At 49.9% G+C, this 24,149-nt stretch overlaps 5 non-coding genes across 5 annotated transcripts; 3 read left to right on the top strand and 2 right to left on the bottom strand.

Annotated features, from left to right (window-relative positions):
- Positions 1-2,105: 2,105 nt before the first annotated feature.
- TRNAR-CCU lies at positions 2,106-2,178 on the bottom strand. The gene has a single exon. It is a non-coding gene; the product is annotated as a tRNA-Arg (tRNA).
- A 1,145-nt stretch (positions 2,179-3,323) lies between these two features.
- On the top strand, positions 3,324-3,396 carry TRNAF-GAA. The gene has a single exon. It is a non-coding gene; the product is annotated as a tRNA-Phe (tRNA).
- A 7,919-nt stretch (positions 3,397-11,315) lies between these two features.
- Positions 11,316-11,532, top strand: LOC120395061. The gene has a single exon (XR_005592469.1). It is a non-coding gene; the product is annotated as a small nucleolar RNA U3 (small nucleolar RNA).
- A 7,080-nt stretch (positions 11,533-18,612) lies between these two features.
- On the bottom strand, positions 18,613-18,694 carry TRNAS-GCU. The gene has a single exon. It is a non-coding gene; the product is annotated as a tRNA-Ser (tRNA).
- A 4,127-nt stretch (positions 18,695-22,821) lies between these two features.
- On the top strand, positions 22,822-22,903 carry TRNAS-UGA. Its single transcript has one exon. It is a non-coding gene; the product is annotated as a tRNA-Ser (tRNA).
- Positions 22,904-24,149: the final 1,246 nt, after the last annotated feature.

The raw sequence follows: 24,149 nt of genomic DNA, 5'->3' as shown, positions 1-24,149 counted from the left end.
GCCAGGCAGTGTAATGAGGGAGTCACCAGGCCAGGGGGTCCCATCCTCCATGGGAACTGGAACTGCCTGGGCCAGAGTGGGGCGGAGCTAAGGAGAGAGCAGGAGCCTGAGAAGAGCCGGGGAGCAGAGCTGTGCAGGTGTAGTGCCAGAAACTGCTCCCTGTAGGACTTTGCTACCTGTAGCAGTTACTGAGACCTGAGGTTGTTCTTATTTGCTGACTTGTTCTAATTGGCTCAAACTTGACAGTGGTGGGGGATGGAAGCATAAAGGCTTCGTCCTCCAAACGACCCTGCCTGGTGCCCATCTGTATCTATTACCTCTTAACACCGGATTGTAAAAAATAGAGTGAGGTCATTTAAACATCATTTATTTTGCAGCTTCATTTACTGTGCTTACAATGTAGCATCCTGACACCGATACTTCTGCCCACGTGCCCTGTGGGTTGGATTCATTTTAGTGGGATGCGGGACATGTGGAGGATAATTTAAACTCTTAATTTCCTTAGGGTTTCCCTTTAATATACTTCTCTGCTGGTGCAATTTCTGACCATTGCACGTCTATTGTATTTATTACAATAGCACAAGTAAGTCACACAAGTGACATAGTCTAGGGGCTTGGCTACACTTGCAAGTTAGAGCCCATTAAAGCAGCCCCGGGTGCCCTAACTCCTGAGGTGTCCACACTCGCAAGGCACATGGAGCACCTGGGCTCTGTAGGTGGAGCGCTCCTGGTAATCCACCTCCATGAGAAGTATAAAGCTCGCTGAGCCCTGCTGAAATACCCGGGCATCAGTGTGGATGACGTGTTGCACCACTGCACTATGTTTGGCCTCAGGAAATGTCCTATAATCCCCTGAAGTCAAGTGCCCACTCTGGTCATTGTTTTGAAATCGGCTGCAGGCATGCGGATATCCCCTTTCGAAGCTCTGTTTCTGACAGCCGGCTGCTTATCTGCTCTGGGACAAAGCAACCATTAGTGTGGAGTGCTGCTGTTGTGAGTGTGTATGAGGGGAGGTGGGGGTCTGCTGCTGTCTGAACACACAAGACAGCATGCTGACACACTCTCAGCCCCCCCCAAACACACTGTCACTCCCCCCACGTACACACAACACACTTCCTGTCACACTCCACCCCGGCCCCCCATTTGAAAAGCACATTGCAGCCACTTGCACACTGGGATAGTTACCACAGTGCACTGCTCTCTGTGGCATTGCCAGAGCTGCTAATGTGGCCACTCCAGTGCGCTTGCAGCTGTCAGTGTGAACACACGGCAGCGGTTTCCCTGCTGTGGTTTAACTCCCAGCGCTCTACCTCTGCAAGTGTAGCCAAGCCCTAAATTTCCCAAACCAACCGAACTCAGTAACTGCCCTCCACCACCACATGCAGGGAGTAGGGGCACCGTGGAGCACACGCCGCACTTACTGGCTCAGCCTTGTGCATGCTGGGGTGGCCACCTCCCCATTGATGAGAGCTGGTCCCACCGTCTCCGTGGAGCTCCAGTCTGCCCTGCTGCCATCCCTATCTGTGTTGTCTTCTAGCAGTTGACTGGAAGGTGAGCACTGGCTGCATGCCATGTAGCCGTGTTGTCTCGAAGGGCGAAAGCAGGAGGAATGGTGCCTTCATAGCCCATCTTATATTCCATAACATAGTTAAGGAAAATATTTCTCAATGAATTCTCAGTAAAAGATCAGTAGCAGCCAGTGTCCGCATCAGTCTACGAGCATTGGTATTTTCTTGAAATTTGTCAGACCAACCTATCTAACACTTAACACACATTTGAAGTTCTTCTTTTCACACTGTTGCTCATTCTCAGGTTGTGCTTTGTCTCCAGACAGATCCATTCTCTTTCAGGACAGCCTTGCTCTTTCTGTCTGTGTCACTCACTGAGGTGTCGGAGTAAACACTCCCCTTCCTTCTATTCTCAGACAAACACTAGTATTAAGTGTTTGCTACTGATGGGTCTAGAAAGGATTTGTCAAGTGGAAGATGCTGTTTCTGGGGGATTGCTCCCAAGATCCAGTACTTTGGGTTCAAACGTCTCCCAGCTTCCTTGGGGAAAATAACACCAGGGCTTTGTTGCAATATACAGGAAGGAGGAAGTTTTTCTACCCCAGATGGGACTTGAACCCACAATCTCTGGCTTAGGAAGCCAATGCCTTATCCATTAGGCCACTGGGGCCCTGAAGAGAGAGGTGGAAATTCCCTCTCAGGATTGCACATTCCTCACATTCATTCAGAAGCCAAATACCCCATTTAATGGCCTTACAGAAACGTCTGCATCCCCTGGCAGCGAGGCAACTGGGCAGGTCGCTGACAGAGCTGAGCACCACCTTTCTGCCAGCCATCGTTAGAGAAGAACCCCACCCTGGAGTCACCCCTCCCTCCTTCAGCACCTCCACGGCTGTGGCTCTGAGTGGCAGTAGGATGATTAGGGGGTGAATCCGGGGCTGGAAGGGGGGTAAGGTCGGCCTGTAAGGAGGAACCAGGTGGGGCAGACCCAGGGGGAGGCTGTGGGCTGCTGGTCGGTTGTTGGGATCCGAGCTCTAGATCAAAGCTGCACAGCGACCTGACACCCAGGGCTATAGGGCCGACATAGTGACCCCCTTACTGGCCTCGGTGACCCCCAAACCCTTGTTACTAAGGGCATTGAGGAGTCTCTGTCCCTTAATAACTTCTGGGAGCTCCCCAGCAGGCTGCGGGCGTCAGCCACCTCCTGCCTCACAGGTTAGACTCTTGGCGCTGTGCCAGCCGCCCCCTCGCTTGCAGGCCCAGTGTAAGAAGCAGGAGGCCTGGTGCTGGCAGAAGAGGGTTTTGATTGATCCACCTCTGTGTGATGGGCACAGGACGCTTCCACTCAGTAGCATAGCTGGGGGGGGGAGCAGGGGGAGCAGCTAAGGGCGTCGGGTTCCTCCGGTGGGGGTGTGGAGCAGCCATTCATTTTCCTGTTCGCGCTCCTCTGCGGTGTGAAAATCGGGGAGGGGAGGCAGAAGCCCCACTTCCCTCCCGAACTGACGCCCAGTGGGGGAAGCCAGGACAACGGGGGGGGCGGGAGGTGGTGGCCAGACTCTCACCCCCAGGGTCTAGTCTAGCTCAGGGTCCAGCTCAACTTCCTCCCCGCGCCACTGGCCCCTAGTCCCCTTCCCCCACCAGGTCAACCCGGGCACTAGGGCAGGAACGGGGTGAGGCAGCAAGTCAAGCTGAGCAAGGCAGGCCAAAGCGAGTCTTGTCTTCATGGGCCACTCCCAATGACGCCCTTTTTGTGTGCAACTGCTGCAAAAACATCCCAGACAGAGAAGCACCAGGCCAAAATACTAGCATACAGCTGCTAAAGTAGCTCAGTTGGGAGAGCATTAGACTGAAGATCTAAAGGTCCCTGGTTCAATCCCAGGCTTTGGCAGGTGCTTTCATCCTCTTTGTGCAGGGGCAGCTTGTTTTCTAGAAGCCCAGTGGTGCCTGCACCCAAGATGAGCAGGGTTTCCCTGGGGTAAAGCAATTTGGGGCCCCTTCCATTAAAAAAAAAAAAAGTGGCAATACTGTATTCTCACGGGGCCCCTGCAGGGCCTGAGGCAAATTGCCCCACTTGCCTCCCCTCTGGGTGGCCCTGAAGGTGAGTCTCTGCTGTAGGAAAACATAGAATGGGCTTCTGCCCCTAGTTGGCCCACCTGACTTTTAACAAGGAGAGATGGGAGCTGTCTTTCCCAACATGGCAGGAAGAGAGCAAGGCAGGGTGACCTCAGGAATGGTGCCAGAGGGCTGCTGGGCAGTGACAGGCAGGAATAGGGGATGAAAACTCCTCTGTGCAGCTGAGCAAGGGCAGTACCAGGGAAGGGGCATCTGTAAAAGTGGCCGTGTGGAAGATGGAAGGGATTTGGGGGCCCAGGAGGAGGTGCTTGATGTTCAGTGCCTTGGAGCAGCTGGACTTAGCCATGGTGAGTGTTCAGGAAATGCCCATTAATAACTCTAGGGTAGCTCAATAGGCAGAGGGTGATTGGAGGAAGGGCCTCCTGGCCAGGGAAGAATGATGGGGCTGGAGTCACATTCGTGGTGCGAGTACAGAAGGTGGTGGAGCTCCGACCAGGGAGGGCATTACTGGTGGGCTTTGTGCTCTGTGGCACTGGTTACTGCTATATTAGTGTGTATGGTCCCCAGTTAAGGCATGAGAGGGAAGATCAAAGGCTCCCTTCCTCTGGACTGCATGATGTTCGTTGTTGTTGGGGGGGGGGGTTAATTGTGTCAGCCAGCCTGAGCACCGCTGGTCCTGTTTTCCCAACCGTCAGAGGAAACATTTTCACAATGAGCACTACCTGGCACAGGTCGGCTTAGAGGAGCTCACTCCAGCCACAGAGGGGGTTCACCTTTCTGCGGGGACAGACCAGGACTCGCATTGACCGGATTTATGCTTAGCTTTTGTATCTTTAGCACGTTGCTTCTCAGATTCTTTCTTGGCCTGACTTGTTACACTTTGACACTTAACAGGCCAGAGTTTGTGCACCTTCCTATTATCCTCACTAGGATCTGATTTCCACATTTTGAGGAATGACTTTTTGCCTCTAATAGCCTCCAGTACTCGGCCGTTTACCTAGAGTGGCGTTCTGCTGGTCGTCCTATTGTCGTTTCTGATTTAGGGCAAACGTTTCATCTGAGACTCTAATTGCAGTGTTTTTCAACAGTCTGCATGCTGCTTGCAGGCACCTAACACTTGTGACAGCAGCTCCTTTTAATTCCCACCTAACCATCTGTACTTATGCCGATAGGTCGACTTTAGGTCTTTAACTTTGAGCGGTAGCTGAGAAGATGGTAAATCGGGCAGAAACCCATTCGACAAACCTCTTCATTTCCTTGTTATTTCCTGACTTCTTCATTCATCCCCTTTTCCTTATTTCCTGGCTGAGGCGGCGGCCTGCCAGGGAGCTCCCCGGCACCTCTGGCTGCCTGGGCTGAAGGCAAGAGGCAGGCCTGGGCATGGTGAGGGCCTCTTGTCCCGTAATGAGGCCGCAGTGCTTCCTGGTCCCCTTTTCCCACCCACAGCAGCAGGTGGCTGCTGCGGGAGAATACGAGGGAGGCTCTCGGGATGCTAGGCAGCGCTGTGTGGCTGTCAGGGGAAAGACCCTTCTTCTCTAAAGATGGCTGGCAGAAAGGTGGTGCTCAGCTCTGTAAGCGACCTCCCCAGTAGCCTCGCTGCCAGGGGATGCAGACATTTCTGTAAGGTGCAGAAAGAGGTTATTTGGCTTCCAAGTTAATATGAGAAATATGCATTTAGGAGATTGAATTTCCATTTTTCTACAGGGCCCCAGTGGCCTAATGGACAAGGCAATGTCTTTCTAAGTCAGAGATTGTGGGTTCAAGTCCCATCTGGGGTGAAAAACTGCCTCTATATTGCAAGGAAACCTTAGCCTTATTTTCACCAAGAAAGCTGGGAGATGTTTGAACGCAAAATATTGGATCTTGGGAAAAATGCCCCAGAAATGAGCATCTTGACAAATGCTTTCTAAACCCCTCAGTAGCAAACAATTAATGCTAGTGTTTGTCTGAGACTAGAGGGAAGAGGAGTGTTTACTCCCACACCTCAGTGAGTGAAACAGACGGAAAGAGCAAGGCCGTCCTGAAAGAGAATGGATCTGTCTGGAGACAAAGCAGCCCCTGAGAATGAGCAACAGTGTGAAAAGAAGAGGTTGAAATGTGTGTTACATGTTAGTTAGTGTTAGAGGGTTTATCCCTTCACCCTCCCATTACCAGGTCCTTCTTGCATACACACAGAGCAGCAATACGCAAAGTCCCAAGGTGCAAACAATTAGATGTTTATTGGATTGAACTTCCAGCAAGCAACGATTCCAGTTTCCTTCCTCGGTGTCCCCATCCCAGCCCTGACGCCACAGAGCCTTGCCTGTGTCCCTGTTCCCATTCTCCCCCTTAGCAAAACATAGGACATATGGTGACACATTTCCTGATTGGGCCAGGCATCAAGGTGGAAGGTGCTGATATTCCATTTGTCCCACTGCCCCGTGCGTAGTACAGGGCCCTGCACCTTCTCTCGTACAGGCGTGCCACACCTGTTCCAATTAGCGTTCCAGACTTCCCACTATAGCGGGCCCGAGAAGGTTGGGTCCAGGTTGTCTAGTACAGGGGGGAGGGGCTTACTCCATTACTTCTCGGTTATTTCCATAGGCAACGTAACACAAGTATACTTAGCAATACACCAGCCACTGTAACAATCCACAGCAACACCGAGAGACCTGAGCACTGCAGCATGGTCCAACATCCCGGCCACCACCGAAACACCTCCTCTCCTCCTTCGACGGGGTCAAGCCCTTAACATGCCCAGTTGCTGGCAGCTGCAATACGCTGCCGCTGCAGGTTTTCGTGCTTTTGTCCATATCATAAGTCCATTGAATGTCCACAGAGAAATGGGTTATTGTCCAAACCAACTTAACCACGTGCTGTGGAATCAGGCCATATGCGCTGGTTCGATTATTCACAGCAGGAAGATTCACAGGTCTATCTGTGCACCAAAGCCCAGAGAGAAGTGTGTAGTGTGGAATTTGGTTAGGGGCTGGGGTAATTGTGCCCCCAGTAATATGTACATTTCCAGCAAAACACCTCATACACAGTACACCCAATTGTCCACCCCTTGCCATGGACCACTGGGTGTGCTCCTCCACGGCCATCAGGGAGGGGCACATTCAAACATCTTCTCTGGATTTACACCATTTTACACACTCCTCCATTGATTCCCAGCGAGCAAATCCCCTTCTCATTATTCCCATAGGGCTTGTGGGGCCCACCTTAGCTGCCGATTCACTTCCAGATACCACGGTAGCTATTACACAGGTGCTGGCCTCCTTGTCGAGCATTTTGAATGTCCACACACATCTTCCCCCAGGTCAGCCTTTTGAAGCCATCCCCACTCATGTCATGAGGTTTTTCTGTTCATTGAAACACAACAATGCTAACAACAAGACAAACACCACAGACAAACAATACAAAACATAGATTCATGGTATTATGGTTTAGTCTTTTGCTGGCACCAGCTTGCTCGTAGAGTGTCTGAAAACAAAAGAAACAATTTCCACACACACACACACACCCTCTCGTGGGGACAGATTAGTGCTTAATAATAATAATACCACTTCCTTTTACAAATTTCCTTGCTAATTGCAGGAAAAACAGAAGAATTCTCCAGGCTGTCCTTATTTTGTTCTATAGTCAGATAGTGAATTACTCCCCTCACTGGTCATTTATGAAATTCATGAAGTGGTGTGCCTCAGTTTCCCCTCTTGTACAACAGACCAAGTTTGCAATAGTTTCTCTGCTGTACCAAGCATTAAGTTTATCCTCAGGTAACAGCTGAGAGACAGCTTTAGATTTAGCTTTAGCACTGTACATACACACACACACTCCTTAGGGTTAACTGTCCCCCTTATTTTCAGACTTGACTTGTTTTTTCATCTCCCTTTCCTGGAGGGCCACAATCTGAGTCTTCCAGTAGCTTGTTTGCTGACCAGATGTATTTATTATTTGCAGCTCCTTTTTGCTGCCACTGATGGGCAGTTCTCTCCTTCCCCCATCAGCTAGGTCATTTGCATTCACACCCGCTTTCGGGCTTGGCTTTTGGATCCAAAGCCATCAGCAGCTCAGAGACTGTCTTAAAAGGGACACAATCAACTTCCACCTGAGTTCTGATTACTTTCCACTTTCATCTTCTGCTTCAAAACACACAGACCTGAAAAAGAAACCACAACCTATTGTGGCTCCCTTTGGAGCCCTAATGGGGTTTGAGCTAAGTACCATGTTTTGTTTGCATTTCTTTTACCCTTTCTCCAATATACACTGCACACGTCCTGGGAAAAAGCACATTCCTTCCATAGTTTAACCTTCATAACATTATATTACAAACCATAAGTCTCAGTTTAGGTTTTTAAAACCTTACACAATTACACAAAACATTTTGTTTTGTCTAACAGCCCTTGCACTGCAATAATTTTTTTTTACACAACTGTACCCCGATTACACGTCCATCTTGTACAACCAGAGCCAGCCAGGGGCAGGCAAGTTAAGTGCCAATAGAAACCCCTGACATTCCTTTAGTGATTTTGCTTACATTACCCAGGAGTCAAATCATTTTGATGAGATTATCTCCCCGCCTGCTGCCTGCAGCCGTCCCCTATAGACCATTTCTGTGGGCAAAGGGCCCATTTCCCCTCAGAATGGCTGTAAAGGCTTCTCGGGACAAAACATAGTGATGGTAGCAGCCACTTTACCTGACCCTCTTGTATAATTTAATTACTAAGCTTCCATCCAACGTGAGTGCACAGAGCTGCACATACAGTTACCTTTATATAACTGGGTTTTATTATTAAACCAAAAACTGCCCTTCTTGTAACACCACAACTGTTGCCTTTTACTATTTCCACAACTCACAAATGTTTACTTTCCTCCAAACTCTGTATTATTAATTTTTGCAAAACCCTGGGCGGCTGCACTGCAGTGCTGGGGTGACTCTGCAGGTGGAGAAGCTGCTGTGGAGCAATGTAGAGCAGGTGCAGGAAGGAGCCGGGGTCACTGTTCACATTGTGAACTGCACAATTTTCCAAATTTGGGAATGTCCGAGAACAATTCTAAGGGGAAGGTGAATGCAGAGCAGTGACACTGGAGGTGCCCAGACCTCCAACGGGGGTGGTGTGGAAATTAATAATGGGAAGATCATTTGCAAAATTAGTCGTCACTGACAAGATTTGTCTCTTCTGATTTCCGGTTATGTGTTATTTAGCGGAATCAGGACATATTTTTACTATGTTAATTAAACACATACTTTTATTTAACCAAGCCAAAAACTTAGTGTCACTTATTTTTTCTCTGTCCTAACAAGAACTAAATGAATGTTGTGACTTTCTGGAAAGTGCAGCGAGATTAAATGTGGGGAATTCAGTCTCTGTGTTTGGAGCTGATGTTTTCCTCTCACAGGTCAGTGCCTGCATTGAAATACCCAGAGGGATCTAAGGGCTGGTGTACGCCGGGCACAGGGGTGTTCGCAGAAGGGGCGGGGCCTCAGGTGGAAGGGGCGGGGCAGGGCGTTAGTCTCCCCCAGCTGGCGGTTCTCGCCCTGCCCATGGTGTTGCAATGACAGAGGCTGCCCAGGCTGCACTTGTAGTGAGGTTCCCCCACTACGTGGCCGCAGGAGACAGGCAGGTGACTGCAGGGGAAGTGGCAACACAGGAGCTCTCAGCAGCAGGGTGAAGGACAATGCCGTGGAGCGGCAGCGACGCAGAGTGAACAGGGCAAACCGAGAGCCAGTTGAAGGAGTGGCAGCAGCAGAAGCTGAGAGTTTGCTTGATGCCTTCGTCCGCTGCTGTTTTCTGCTGGTCGCTGGGTGACAGTTCCTGCCTGTGGCAGCTGGGGGCTGCGGGGTCCCCTCGCTGCCTGTGGCGGCCAGGATCCGGGGTGGTCCCCTCGCTGCCCATGGCACCCAGGGTCCATGGGGTCCCCTCGCTGCCCATGGCGGCCGGGAGCTGGGGGGTCCCCTCGCTGCCCGTGGCACCCGTGGTCCATGGGGTCCCCTTGCTGCCCATGGCACCCGGGGTCCATGGGGTCCCCTCGCTGCCCGTGGCGGCCGGGAGCTGGGGGGTCCCCTCGCTGCCCGTGGCGGCCGGGGGCCATGGGGTCCCCTCACTGCCCGTGGCAGCCAGGGTCCATGGGGTCCCCTCGCTGCCCGTGGCGGCCGGGGGCCATGGGGTCCCCTCGCCGCCCATGGCGGCTAGGAGCTGTGGGGTCCCCTAGCTGCCTGTGGCGCCCAGGGCCCATGGGGTCCCCTCGCTGCCTGTGGCGGCCGGGGGCTGTGGGGTCCCCTCACTGCCTATGGCGCCCGGGGTCCATGGGGTCCCCTCGCTTCCCGTGGTGGCTGGGGGCCATGGGGTCCCCTCGCTGCCCATGGTGGCCATGGTCCGTGGGGTCCCGATGGCAGCTGGGGGCTCTGGCATCCACCTGCAGTGGCTGGGAGCTATGGGGCCATCTGCAATGGCATTTGGCTGAGGCTTCTCCTCACCCCCCATGGTGACTGTGCACTCCAGGCTCTGCCTGCAGTGTCTGAGAGCTGGGGGCTCCCTCGCTTGCCTGTGTCAGCTGGGAGCTCCAAGGTCTTCGGTGCTGCAGGGTCTATTAGCAATGACGTGTGGCTGCAGGGTCCTCACGCCATCAATGCCTGCTGGGAAATCCTGGGTCCGCTCACAGCGGCTGGGAGCTCTGGGGTCTACTTGTAGGAGCTGGGAGCTGCAGGGTCCATATACAGTGGTGTGGGGCTGTGGGGGCTCCCCCGCCACCCATGGCTGCAGAGGTAGTATATATATTGCGTGAATGGTGCTCACATAACACAGAGAAAGTTGCCTATGCAGCTCACAATAGTAAATAAAGTCAGACCAGAAGTTCTCTTCTTTCCAAGTGGGAATTGTGCAGGGAGGAACAACAGACCTAGTGCAGCTGTGTTGCCACTGTTTACTAGCCCTGAAATGGTTCCGAATGCCTTGGGTCAAGTGGCACCAGTTCTAAAAGTAAGGGTGATTTAGTGCTGTGGTTCTCAAACAGGGGTATCCAATGGTTTTCTGGGGGGTACAGCAACTCATCTAGATATTTGCCTAGTTTTACAACAGACTACATAGAAAGCACTAGCAAATTTGTAACAAATTAAAATTCATATGTTGATCTGTTTATACTGTTCTCTATATACACTGAAATGTAAGTACAATACTTATATTCAAGGGATTTATTTTTATAAATATTGCATCTGATTTTGTAAGCAAGTAGTTTTTAAGTGAGGTAAAACTTGGGGGTATGCAAGAGAAATCAGACTCCTGAAAGGGGTACAGGTGTCTCTAAAGGTTGAGAGCCACTGATTTAGTGCAGGTACCACCGGTAACATAGAACCCTGCAAAAACGTCTAGTGCAGATGAATTTGAGAGCAAGCCAGAGAGAAACAGCTGCGGAGCATGCTAGATAAGGCTGACCTGTCCGGATTGTCTGTACCTGACAAGCTGTCATGTGCTACAGAGGAGCCTGTGAGAGGTATGGCAAAGCAAGAGGGTTTGATTAGTTGCTAGGAGCTCCACATGCTAATCAGGAGGTGTGTTTCTGTAAATAGCGACATAAACATCTTCTAATGGCCAGTGTGCTAAAGCTGTCTCAATTGTGCTTTAATGAAATGGGGACCTGGTTTTAGATTTTTGTTCTTTAATTCGCTGGGGGTGAAACCCATTGTATGAAAACATTCACCGTGGGAAGAAAGCTTGTGCATATTAGCCTGGATGTGTAGCCGAGGACAGTTTTGTTAAGACTGTACTTTCAGGGATCATTTCTATAGTTTGTAACTAGAGAAGTGTGGTTGAAAGTGTCTGATCTCGCTAACCACGAGGATGAGTTAAAGTGTTCTTTTCTGAGCATGAAGTGAGTGGATAGTATTGCTTTAATGTATCTGCTGTTTGCTAGTGATGAGTGTTCTTGTTTTCCTTTTGGGAAGCTGAGAGGAAAAGAGCACAGACTGAGTGGTTAGTCCTTATAAAACAAGTTTAAAAATAAATGTTTTGGCTTTTTTTTGTATTATCTGAACTTGTTTAAAGTTTTTCTTCAGTTCTCTTTAAAAAAAGTAAAGGTAGTGTGAAAATGGTGTTTTAGAAGTTTCTAGTTCAGTACTTACTGAAAGAGTTTAAAGATTTCTTTATGCTGCTCTCTCTTTTTTTTCTTGTAATCTATTTCAGTATTTAGGTAGGGTCCTGTGTCTGCATGTTCTTTTCCTTTTCCATTTGCCTCTCCACTTCTCTCTTCTTCCTGTCCCATTTTTTGGGAAGCCCCTATTTTTACTTCTCCTGCTCTGGCAGGGGGTACGCAGTTTGCTCTTGGCCCCAAGCCCATCAGACAATCCACACAGGCTCTGAGAGTAGCTGTCTCTTGGCCGTATAGTGGGTAGAGGGTTCTAAAGCTGTCTCAGGGTATGTCTACACTATGGGATTATTCCGATTTTACAGAAACCGGTTTTTGGAAACATATTATATAAAGTCAAGTGCACGCGGCCACACTAAGCACATTAATTCGGTGGTGTGGGTCCATGTACCGAGGTTAGCATCAATTTCTGGAGCATTGCACTGTGGGTAGCTATCCCACAGTTCCCACAGTCTCCCCCACCCATTGGAATTCTGGGTTGAGATACCAGTGCATGATGGGGCAAAAACAGCATCGCGGGTGATTCTGAGTAAATGTCATCAGTCAATCCTACCTCTGTGAAATCAAAGGAATACAATCAATTATCGACCTTTTACCATGATTGCCTGAGCAGACACCATAGCACAGCAATCATGGAACCCGTTCAGCCTTTTGTCACCGTCACTTTATGTCTACTGGATGGTGCTGACAGACGCGGTACTGTAACACTACACAGCAGCATTCCCTTGCTTTTTGCAAGTTAACAAAGATGGTTACCAGCCATACTGTACCATCTGCTGCTTTGCAAGTTTACAATGATAGTTACCAGTTATACTGTACTGTCTGCTGCTGTCCTGATGCTCCTGGCCAGCCTAGGTGAGGTTGGCCAGGAGTATATGGACAAAAATGGGAATGACTCCCCAGGTCATTCTCTTCTTTAAGTTTTGTCTGAAGGGAGAGTCAGTCCTGCCTAGACTATCAGGCAAGCCTCCTAAAGAACCAGAGAGACAAACGGTCATTCCAGCTCAGAGCCCCAGACATCCTGCAGAAATGATGGGCTGCATGCCATTCTAGGGGGTGCCCCTGCAACAACCCCATCCATTGCTTCCCTCCTCCCCCACCCCTCCTGGGCTACCGTGGCAGTTATCCCCCCATTTGTGTGATGAAGTAATAAAGAATGCAGGAATTTGAAACAACACTGACTTTATTGCCTCTGCAAGTAGAGTTCAAAGTGGGGAGGGGAGAGAAGCCTCCAGCTGCTATGATATTCCAGGCAGGACTGAATCTCCATTAGACAAAGCTTAAAGAAGAGAATTACCTGAGAATCATTCCCATTTTTGCCCAGGCACCCCCAACTGACCTCACCAAGACCTGCCAGGAGCACTCATGGGACAACGATGAGGGATATCAGCCCTACCATACCATCTAGAGAAGGGAAGGGGACACTGCTGTATAGTGCTGCAGCACCATATCTGCCAGCACCATCCAGTAGACATACGGTGACATTGGAAAAAAAGGCAAGAAATGATTTTTTCCCTTTGCTTTCATGGGGAGGGAGGGGGACAACATATACCCTGAACCACCTGCGACAATATTTTTGACCCTTTAGGCTTTGGGAACTCAGCCAATAATTCAAATGGTTTTCGGAGAGTGCAGGAACTGTGGGATAGCTACAGACGTCAGTTGCCCCTCCCTCCATGAGCATCTATTTCATTCTTTGGCTTTCTGGTACGCTTGTCTCAGCTCTCAGCTCTTAAGTTTCAGCACTGTGTCGAGTCCCTGTTGTGGCCTCTGTCTATCATGGCCTTGGAGATTTTTTCAAATGCTTTGGCATTTTGTCTTTTGGAACGGAGTTCTGATAGAACAGATTCATCTCCCCATACAGAGATCAGCTTCAGTATCTCCCATACGGTCCATGCTGGAGCTCTTTTTGGATTCTGGGACTGCATGGTCACCTGTGCTGATCGGCGCTCCATGCTGGGCAAACAGGAAATGAAATTCAAAAGTTCATGAGGCTTTTCCTGTCAACCTGGCCAGTGCATCCAAGTTCAGATTGCTGTCCAGAGCGGTCACAATGGTGCACTGTGGGATAGCCCCCAGAGGCCAATACCATTGAATTGCGGCCACACTAACCCTAATCCGAAATAGCAATACCGATTTCAGTGCTACTCCCCTCGTTGGGGAGGAGTACAGATACTGGTATTAAGAGCCCTTTATATCGATATAAAGGGCTTCATTGTGTGGACGGGTGCAGGGTTAATGTGATTTAACGCTGCTAAATTTGATATAAAATCGTAGTATTGACCGGGCCAGAGAGAGCAGCAGGTTTCCCCTATTGTTTCCCACTCTTGTTTTCTTGATTAGTTTCTCCTCTACACCAACTTGTTTGGTTTCTTGCTCAGTTGGTAGCGCATCAGACTTTTAATCTGAGGGTCCACAGTTCAAGTCTCTGGTCATGTGATAAACTACTCCCCAAGATCTTAAACTGTTTTTCTCATGTCCTCTTTGTTACTTTTTCTCTTCAGGATTTTCCCTTTCCTCAGAAGGGCCTTTTTGTGTGTGGGTTTGAAGGGGCAACTTCCTGACAGCCCCTCTGTCCTTGCAGCCTGGAGGAATAAAGGTCTCTGGGCATAGAGCATGTTCCTTCCCTGCGCGCACGCACACACACACACATATATAAACACAACTGAATATCCCTAAGGAATTAGAATCACCTGCTGCCTTCCCCTGTCCTGCTGGATCCCCAAATGAAGATGCTCTTCAGCCTAAACCCATGTCCCCTCTTTTCCCAGTGCCCCTCAATCCCAACCCTCAGTCCTCCTATGCTCACTGCTCCTCACTCCCAACCAGAGCCTGCTCCTCTTCACCCTTCTCCTCTGTCCCAACCCACAGCCCCCTCCTATTCCCAGTGCCCCTCAATCCCAACCCACAGGCCCCTTCTATTCCCAGTGCCCCTCAATCCCAACCCACAGGCCCCTTCTCCTCACGCTGCTCCTCAATCCCAACCCACAGCTCCCTCCTTCCCTCCAGCAGCAGGTGCTTCAGACCCCCTCAGGAAGATTTTCTTGCAAGGTTTCGTGTAGGAGTCTGCATGTGGATTTTACAATATGTTGGAAATCTGTTGGGTTGCTTGCCGAAATGATCACTTGTGGCTGGTGTTGGATTCCCAGTCTCCATGTTACAGGGGCAGGAGAAATAAAGGGTTGTTATCCTTGTTGTGTGAATCGAGGGCAGCACAACTGTGCTTGGCAGACCCCGATTGAGGGACTCACCCTCAATTCAATAGCACTTGCTAGGCAAGGGACAGGGGTTCCAAAGCCAAGTGGGCCAAGCTCTGGGTCTCAATACTAAAATTGAGGTGTCAGACCAACGTTAGGACAGGTTGGTTGTGAAGAGATGAGTGAGTCCCTAGACAACATAGTGAGTATGGAGCCTTCTTATTTCCCCCCTTTTCCACCCAGGATGGCAGGTGAACTCTACAGAGGCACCTCTGGGCTTGCACTGACTAAGAACAACAGCTGTGAGTGGGGTGCAGAGCGGGGATGGCTCATGTTAAAGGACTTTTGGTTGCTGGACTTACGAACCGTAGGGAGAAGGACACTGCCCAGCTTATCTGGGGGGTGGGTCTTTCCCTCATGGTTTACGTTTATGTGTTGGGGCTGCTGACATGACTTCTGCTAACCCTGGGCTTACATTGCAGTGTAGACGTACCCTGAGAGGGCATCTATACTGTGACAAAATCCCGCTGGCCCGGCTGGCCTGGATGAGCTGATTTGGGATCCTGGAGCTCATACTGGAGCCCAGGCTCAGAGACCCTCACCCCTCGTGGGGTCTCGGAGGCTGGGCTCAAGCCCAAGTGTCTACACTGTAATTTTATAACCCTGCAGCACAAGCCCGAATCAACTGACCCAGGGCTTGAGAATAGTGACTTGGGTGTGTTAATGGCAGTGTAGACATAATGCTGGGCTATGTCCACACTGCAATGAAACACCCAGGGCTGTCGTGTGCCAGTGCAGGCTCCCAGGCTAGGGCCGTGGGGTGGTAAATTTGCACCGTAGACATCTCAGATCAAGCTCAATACTGGGCTCTGGGACCCCACGAGGTTGGGAGGGAGTTTAGCAAGCAAAAAAGGTAAAATGGCAGTGGAGTATTACCCTGGACTCAATGGCAGTTCTCCATTGGTCTGTCTGCTTTGGGGCAGGGACAATAACACGTCCTGCTGCATTCGTTATTTCAAAGGGCGGTTTAGGATTTTCTTTCTCACACACGGTGCACGAAGCAGGACGCAACCCTCAGTGGAAACTAAATGAGCCGCTCACAGATTCTGGCAGCCACAATGAGCATTTGCTGTGAGAGCCCAGACCTGCCCCTGTCCCAGAGGGAGGGGGGTCATCTGTGAGAAGCTGGACCACTGACCTATCAGCTCTTAACTCCCAAACTTTCAGTAATTCTGTTATCAGTGCTTGTGAGTATAATCTAAACAGCCATACTGGGCTGGACCAAAGGCCCATCTAGCTCTGTGTTTTGTCCTCCGACAGTAGCCAATACCAGGTGCTCCAAGAGTTACACAACAAGTCACCACTGGGAGTTGAACCCAGGATTTCCTGTTTACAAGACAGGCACTTTAGGCAGCTAAGCCATGGTGCCTGCCTGTAGCTAAACTACCGTGTCTGCCCACAGCGGACTCCCTGCCATCCCCACTGGGGACTGACAAACTTTGCTTGTGTCTGGATTCTGCAAAGCAGAGGAGCAGGTGAGGTTTTCCTTGCAAGCTCTCTCTGTGTGTGTGTGTGTGTGTGTGTATATATATATATATATATATATATATATATATATATATATCTTTGGCCAGGTCTGCACTACAAAGGTATTTCAGAATCATTATATTGCTCAGGTATGTGAAAAACACACAATGCTCCCTCGGTCAGCAGCTTGTGGCTGGTGCACACACTGCAATGCCATGTCTGGTGACAAAACTTCCCTCTTTTGGTGACAAAATAAAACCACCTTGACAAGAGGTCTAGAGGTTTTTGCAGCAAACTCAAAGTGACAAATTGTCAGTGTAAATGCTGCTGGTCATTATATCACCATAACTGGCCTCCACCAGTATCCCACCATGCCTGCCGTGAAATCACCTGCCTTGCATTCCTGTTACAGAGGTTGGGTACCTCCCCTTTCATAGCTCCAGAAAGTTCTGACAGCTGAGCTGCTATTTACACTGGAATTAGGTTAATATAACTGCATTGTCAGCCTAAGTAATGTAATTACTCCAACCTAATTTTGTAGTGTAGACCTGTCCAAAGAATCACACACACACCTTGGGACCAAAACTTCACCTACTCCTCTGCTTTACAGAATCCAAACATGAGCAAAGCTTGTCAGGGCCCAGTGGGGATTGGCAGAGATTCAGGTGTGGGCAGACACAATGGCTTAAATAACCACAGGTGTCATAGTTTAGCTGATTAAAGCACCTGTCCTGTCAACAAAAGATTCTGGGTTCAACTCCCACTGGTACCTTGAGGAGTGGCTTTTGGGACACCTGGTATTGGCTACTGTCAGAAGACAAGATTCAGAGCTAGATGGACCTATGGCTTAAATTACACTCACAGGCACTGATAATAGAGTTACTGAAAGTTTGGGTGTTAAGAGCTGATAGGTCAGTGGCCCAGTCCCCTCAATGTGGTTTTACCATTTCCACTTGCTAAACTCCCTCCCAACCTCTATAAAATTACAGTGCAGACATATGGGCTTGAGCCCAGTCTCTGAGGCCCCATGAGGGGCGAGGGTTTCTGAGCCCAGGCTTCAGTGTGAACACAAATATCTGCACCACAGTTTTTAGCCCCTCAGCTTTAGCTCCAGGAGCCCAAGTCAGATGACTCAGGCCAGCCCTGCTGCCATCTTTATCCCAGGAGAGATGGACTCTAAGGGGACGTCTCCACTGCAATGGAAGCCCAGGTGTGGCACGCTGTGCTCAAAGCAGCACCTGCAAGCCCCATATTCACCACTCTCATATAATGATGAGATGGTTTGTACAAAGTCTGCCTGGTGAGGTGTCATTTCAAAAGTCTTGATCTGTTGAACATTAATATCTTGTTGGATTGTGTGTGCTCGCATTGGTTGGGAAGTTATGAAGTTTTGCTCTGTGTGTGTTACTGAGATATGTTATGAGGTTGGGAAATGCCCCCACCAGCCTTTCAGGTGTGACAAGGGAGGAGCCAGACTCGCTGCTGGTCCATTGAAGGGATCCACACTCCCGAGGACTATCCCAGGAACCGTGTACAATGCAGGCTTCTCCGAGATAGCACAGCGACAATGGACACTGCTTGACTCACATCGTAGCAAAGGAGCTTCCTAGCAAGTTGGAAGAAACTATGAAAGGGGGGAAGAGGCATCATGACTTGGCCTCTCTCCCCCACAACTCAGCAGCTGCAAACACACCTGGAGGACAAAGACTGAACTGAACTGATTCAGAAGAGAATAATAATAATAGATTCAAATCAACGTCCCCAAACAGACTAGTATGGGTGTTTCAGCAGAAAATTTTCAGTCTGGGGAATTTTGTTTTCTCAGTCAGACCTTGCCAAGGGAAGCAGGGAGAAAATGTTTGAGTTGCCTCTTTCAGAACAGCTTGGTCTAGACACTAGCTCTGGTTCACTGCTCTGGGCTTGCTCGGGTTGAGGATATTTTAATAATTTGGGGAGGTGCCAGGGTGGTTGAGGGAGATGAGGAGGATGTTCCCTTTTGAGATAAAAACTAAGAAATACAGAACTAGATAATTTTTTTTTTTTTTTAGAAATCTGGGATTTAGACATTTTATTTAAAGTAAGGGAGTTCTGAGTTTCTGTTTACAAGAAGTACCATTGTTTGATCGGTCATTGTACCAAAGGGGGAGATGGTTGTCTATAAAGGATGGGTGAAGACTGAATGCATCCGATGAGGATGGGATTTGAACCCACGCATGCAGAGCACAATGGATTAGCAGTCCATCACCTTAACCACTCGGCCACCTCATCAGAACTGTAAAGAAAAGGACAGGAGGAGAAATCTAAGGCCGGCAGAGACAGGGGCAATAAGGCATTTTTAAATACTAAGTGGAAGCAAGGGCTGAATGAGCTCCCTCCTCACATCTAGTGAGGAGCTGGGGGAAAGACTTCAGGAACAGACCGTGTTTGCACAGACACACCTACTCTGCCTAGATATGCAGCATGATGGGGCCACTTTCCCCAAAATGACCAGTTTTGGCTGGTGGCAGGTTACAAATCACTTTAGGATTGAGTGGAATGAAATGTTATTATCCTTCCTGCATGAGTGAAGGGCAGCAGAACATACCTAGTCGGTCCTGATGGACGGGTAGGTGGGTGAGGAATAGCTTTTATTGGACTTCATAGAAGTGATTGAGAACATCACCCTAAACCAGTGGTCCCCAAACATTTCACACTGTGCCCTCTTATCCAGTTGGGGGAGGGCAAAACCAGAGCTTGAGGGATTCAGCCCTGGGTGGTGGGGCTCAGACTTTTGGCTTCAGCCCCAGGCACCAAGAAGTCTAATGCCAGCCCTGGTGACCCCATTAAAACAGGGTTATGACCCACTTTGGGGTCCTGACTCACAGTTTGAGAACCACTGCTCTATGCTAAAGGGAGAGAGTTTTCCTGTGGGTGTAGTTAATCCACTTCCCCAAGAGATGGCAGCTATGTCAGTGGGAGAAGCTATATCAGTGGGTGTGCAAGCTGTGGTGTTTACCACATTTAACAAGTTTAATCAAACCTCATTTTTAAAACCATCTGTAGCCTGGGAATGGCAAAGGACCTCGATGAAGGAGGGTCTGTCCTTTAAAGTCCTGGAGATCATGAGTCCATGCTTTTGCCATCATGGGAGTATAGCTGAGTGGTAAAGTGCTTGATTGCAGATGAAGTGGTCCTTGATTCAACCCCCAGTGTTTTCTTATAACCTTCTTTCTTTTTTTTAAAAAAAGGAAAACATTTTCATTTTCATTCTCCATTCTGTTCAGGAGCTCCACTGTACAGGGGTGCTTGATATGGATGTAAACACTCAACATTTCACTGTCCAAATGCATAAATACCTAGCAAAGCTGTCTATCAGCTGAAATCAGTTTCAGTCCTCAAAGTGTCAATTTATGTTTTCATCAATTAAACAAAGGTATCATATGAATATACATTTGCAGATCCCTCTTCTCCAGGAGCTGTGCTGTGCAGAAGAACAAGAGTCACATCCAGCTGCAGTTCAGGAGTCTGATAACCAAAGAGCTGTTGCCAGCTCAAAGAGCCTGAGGCGGAGCAACAGCAGGGTTCGTTGCCCGGTGTGCGTAGCACTAATTGACACACCAGGGTGGAGAAGCAAAACCAGTTTTATTTGAGCCCAAATAAGGTGCCAGGGAGAAAAAGCATTCTCAAATCCTGCACACCCGTGCGCAGGCAGGGTCCCAGCATTTATACCCCACTTGTTTGTGTAAGCCTTTTGTTTGGTTTTCCCCCTCACCCCTCCCTTCCCAACAGCAGTTACTTTAAACATTACATTTCAGCGTGTTAGAAAAGTTCTCATTCGCATGCTTATCTATGGCCTTTACAGCACAAACGCATACAGATTTTCCTCCCCCCTCTCCCCCTCCTCCCCGCCGCTTCTGCTGTTTTAAACTCCTGCATTTGCAAGCTGAGACAGCTGACAGTTACACATTTTGCTTGCTGTCTGTTAGCATCTTAGGGCTTGGCTACACTTACAAATTTGCAGCGCTGCAGCAGGGTGTGAAAACACACCCTCTGCAGCGCTGCAAATTGCGGCGCTACAAAGCGCCAGTGTAGTCAAAGCCCCAGCACTGGGAGCCGCGCTCCCAGCGCTGTCCGTTATTCCCCACAGGGAGGTGGAGTACGGACAGCGCTGGGAGAGTTTTCTCCCAGCGCTGGCGCTTTGACTACACTTAGCGCTTCAAAGCGCTGCCGCGGCAGCGCTTTGAAGTTTAAGTGTAGCCATAGCCTTGGGCTGGTTAAAGTTCACAGCATGGAAGACCTCTGGTTCACTCAGGCCTGCAGTCACAACTTTGGTTTACTTAGGCCTAGTGACACCAACAGAGCCAATAAATGTTCTGAGGCCTGGAGAAAAATGCCTTCTAGTGAGCTATTGAACAAGCTCAACCTGTTTAGCTTATCAAAAGAAGATTGAAAGGTGACTTCATTGAAGTGTTGAAGGGCCTTAATGGAGAGAAAAGATTGGATATGAAAGGGCTCTTGAATCTAGCAGAGAAAGGCATAACAAGACCCAGTGGCTGGACGGTGAAAAAAGACAAATTCATATTACAAATAAGATGCAAATATTCAACAGCGAGGATGATTCACCACAGGAACAAGCTACCAAGGAAAGTGGTGGATTTGCCATCTCCTGATGTCATTTAATGAAGACTAGATGCCTTTCTGGAATGTGTTTGCCCCAAAGTAGCTCTTGTGTCATACAGGAGGCCTGTGATATGCAGGGGGTCAGATTAGATGCTCTAATGGTCTCTTCTGGCCATAAAGTCGACTAATTTCTGAAAAACTGAGTGTAGCATTGGGAGCAGCGTCTGATGTTTTCCTGTCTAGCCGGCTTGCTGCCTAGAACGAACGCTCCTTGAGTGGGGTGATCCACAGGGAGTAGCTCAAACCTCCAAAGTTCCTGGCCAGGGGCAGGACATTAGCACAGCAAGGGAGGGGTGTGGCAGTGACATCACAAAGGCTTTTTGCAGGACCTCAGACTATTGGTCAAAGGTGGTGGGGAGGTGGTGACCTCACAGAGAGATGCTGACATCAGCCAGGCGGGACAGGAGTGAGGGGCCAGGGAAACCTCAGAGACCCTGTGGCTTTGCTTCAGCAAGTCTCCTTCTCCAGGTCTCTCTTTGAGGACAGAGAGCGTATTCGGGTTCACGGACGTGAGCGCCAGGAGGAACCTCTTTCGAGTTTTCTCCTTCCCTTTGAGTGATTTTACTAGAAAACAGACGTCCCAGTTTAGAAGGTAAGAGCCTCCTCGAGGTTTGAAACCTGTTCAGTCTGATCCATCTGGTGACAGTTGAATTCTAGGCAATGAAAACACGAACTTAAGGAGGCAGAATTTTATTTCGCACCTGGGATTTTGTCCCATAGAATCACTGTGGTCATTAGGGTTTATCCTTTTTGTTTCACCTTTTCCTCCATCCATCCCTTCCTCCTTTCTCTTTGTCTCTTGCTTCTTTTGTCCTTTCATCTGTTCCCCTCCCAACACCAGGAGCGGTGTGTGTGTGTGTGTGTATGTGTGTTGCAGGGGAGTGCTCTGCAGCTCCCACTGTGGGAGGTCCACCCAAAAATGTGGGGCTGAAATAGTGCTCGGGCAGTGATCCCCATCAGTGACCTGGGCCATCCTTTGGGCTCTCTGGTGAGAACCCTCAGCTTCCCGTCCTCAGTCTCTACCCCGATTGGCTGAGCAGGGGGTTATTGACAGGGAGGAGACTCAGGTCCTTGTTCTCTTTTAAGACCAAGGAAATAAGTCAGAACCAGTCATACGTTTGACAAATTTTGCTGCTTCTCTGCATTAATGGTCTCTGAGCAGTTCATGATTCTCTCTAACATTGCAGTTCTCCTCAAATACTTGCTGAATAATTACTGTGCACTGTTGTTGGTCTGGAGCTCATCCGAGAGCACTTTACTCAGGTCATTCAATGTGTGAAATTCAAGGTCTGATGGTTAGTTTGAAAATCAGGGGTCTTGGGTCCTATTCCCAACTCTGCCACTGGCTGAGTGTGTGACCTAAGACAAGTTAATTCTCCTTTCTCAGCCTTAGCTTCTCCCTCTTTCAAGTAGGGATAATAATGATCCGCTCCTACCTACCTCACGGTGGGTGGAGGATGGGGATCCATCGGAGAGTGTCACTAGGAGTATCAGAGGGGCCGTGTTAGTCTGGATCTGTAAAAGCAGCAAAGAGTCCTGTGGCACCTTATAGACTAACAGACGTATTGGAGCATGAGCGACTGCACATGGCTAAGCAAAGAGAACAAACCCCCAATCCCCCCCTGTGCTTTGGGAGCCAGGTTTGCGGTGGGAATCCTGTAGTTCAGATGACTTCACGCCTGGGCATTGTGATTCTTTACCAGTTTCTCTGGCATTGGGGCAGTTTTGTGCTCACAGCTGTGATGGCCGAGTGGTTAAGGCTTTGGAGTTGAAATCCAATAGGGTTCCCCTGCGCAGGTTCAAATCCTGCTCACAGCGAGGCCAGTGTTTTAGCCAGTCTCTCACCGGGGCAATACCTCTGTACAACCCCCTGAGACACTCTCAATTCTCTCCCCACCCCAAGGAAATCCTGTTCTGCTCCTTTCATAGAGATCCCTGGGACACCCCCTCACACTGTGTCCCTGAGGGGTCAGGCAAACTCTCAGTGCCTGAAGCCTTGCTGACAAGCTCTTTCTCTTCCCCTTCAGCGCCTCCCACTTGCCAGTGACCAGCTGTTCAGTGGGGTGCAGGAGGCGCTGGGCGGGGAGGGGGAGGAGCAGGGAGAGGAATGGGGCAGGAAGGTGCAGGACTGGAAGAGATGGGACAGGGGTGGAGGCTTGGGGGAAGGGGTGGAGTGGGGGCAGGGCAGAAAAGGGGGGATTTGTCCTGGGCCCTGCACCCCTCTAGGGCCGGCCCTGAAGGGAAGCACTGACTATCACAGTGACAATACAACTGACCAGCCTTGCGGGGGAGGCTGAGGGAGATCCGCACTCACCAGGTCTCTTCTCTCCCCCACGGTGAGCCAGACACTGCTCTCTCCTGGCTCTCACTCTAGCAGCTGGATGCCAAGGAGCCATTTCCCCTCACGAAGTGCATTGAGTGCCCCTGTGGTGCTGGGGGGCTGGCGCTGCTGCTGCCTGTGGGGCTGGCAGGGGGGCTGATGTCTGCACAGACTCTCAGCTGCCAGGCCGGAGGGGGCACTTGGGACCTTACCAGACTGGCTCAGTGAAGACGGGGCATTGACAGAGCAATACAGACGCTCTCCAGAGCACGGAGCAGCAGCCGCCCATGCTGCCAGGCAATGAGCATTTCCCACAGCCTGGAGCCGAGGGGGAGGCGGCAGCTGCTGTTCCAGCTCCTCGGGGACAGGCCCTGTCAGCCAACAGCCACTTCTTACTCCCCACAGCTAAGGGTGCCGGGTTCCTCCGGTGGGGGTGTGGAGCAGCCGTTCGTTTTCCTGTCCTTTTTGTGTGCAACTGCTGACAAAAACATCCCCGACAGAGAAGCAACAGGCCAAAATGCTTCCATGCAGCTGCTGAAGTAGCTCAGTTGGGCAAGCGTTAGACTGAAGATGTAAAGGTCCCTGGTTCAATCCCAGGCTTTGGCAGGCCCTTTCTTTGGTCTTTGTGCAGTGGTGCCTTGTTTTCTGGGAGCACAGCAGTGCCTGCACCCAAGGTGAGTTCCTGAGCTTGGGCTCTGCAGTAGGAAAACATAGAAGGGGCTTCTGCCCCTAGTTGGCCCACCT

Source organism: Mauremys reevesii, unplaced genomic scaffold (assembly GCF_016161935.1).
Source record: "Mauremys reevesii isolate NIE-2019 unplaced genomic scaffold, ASM1616193v1 Contig92, whole genome shotgun sequence".
In the NCBI taxonomy this organism is placed as follows: Eukaryota; Metazoa; Chordata; order Testudines; family Geoemydidae; genus Mauremys; species Mauremys reevesii.
Note: the sequence above shows the minus strand (reverse complement) of the source record. Positions and strands in the feature narration are given on the sequence as shown.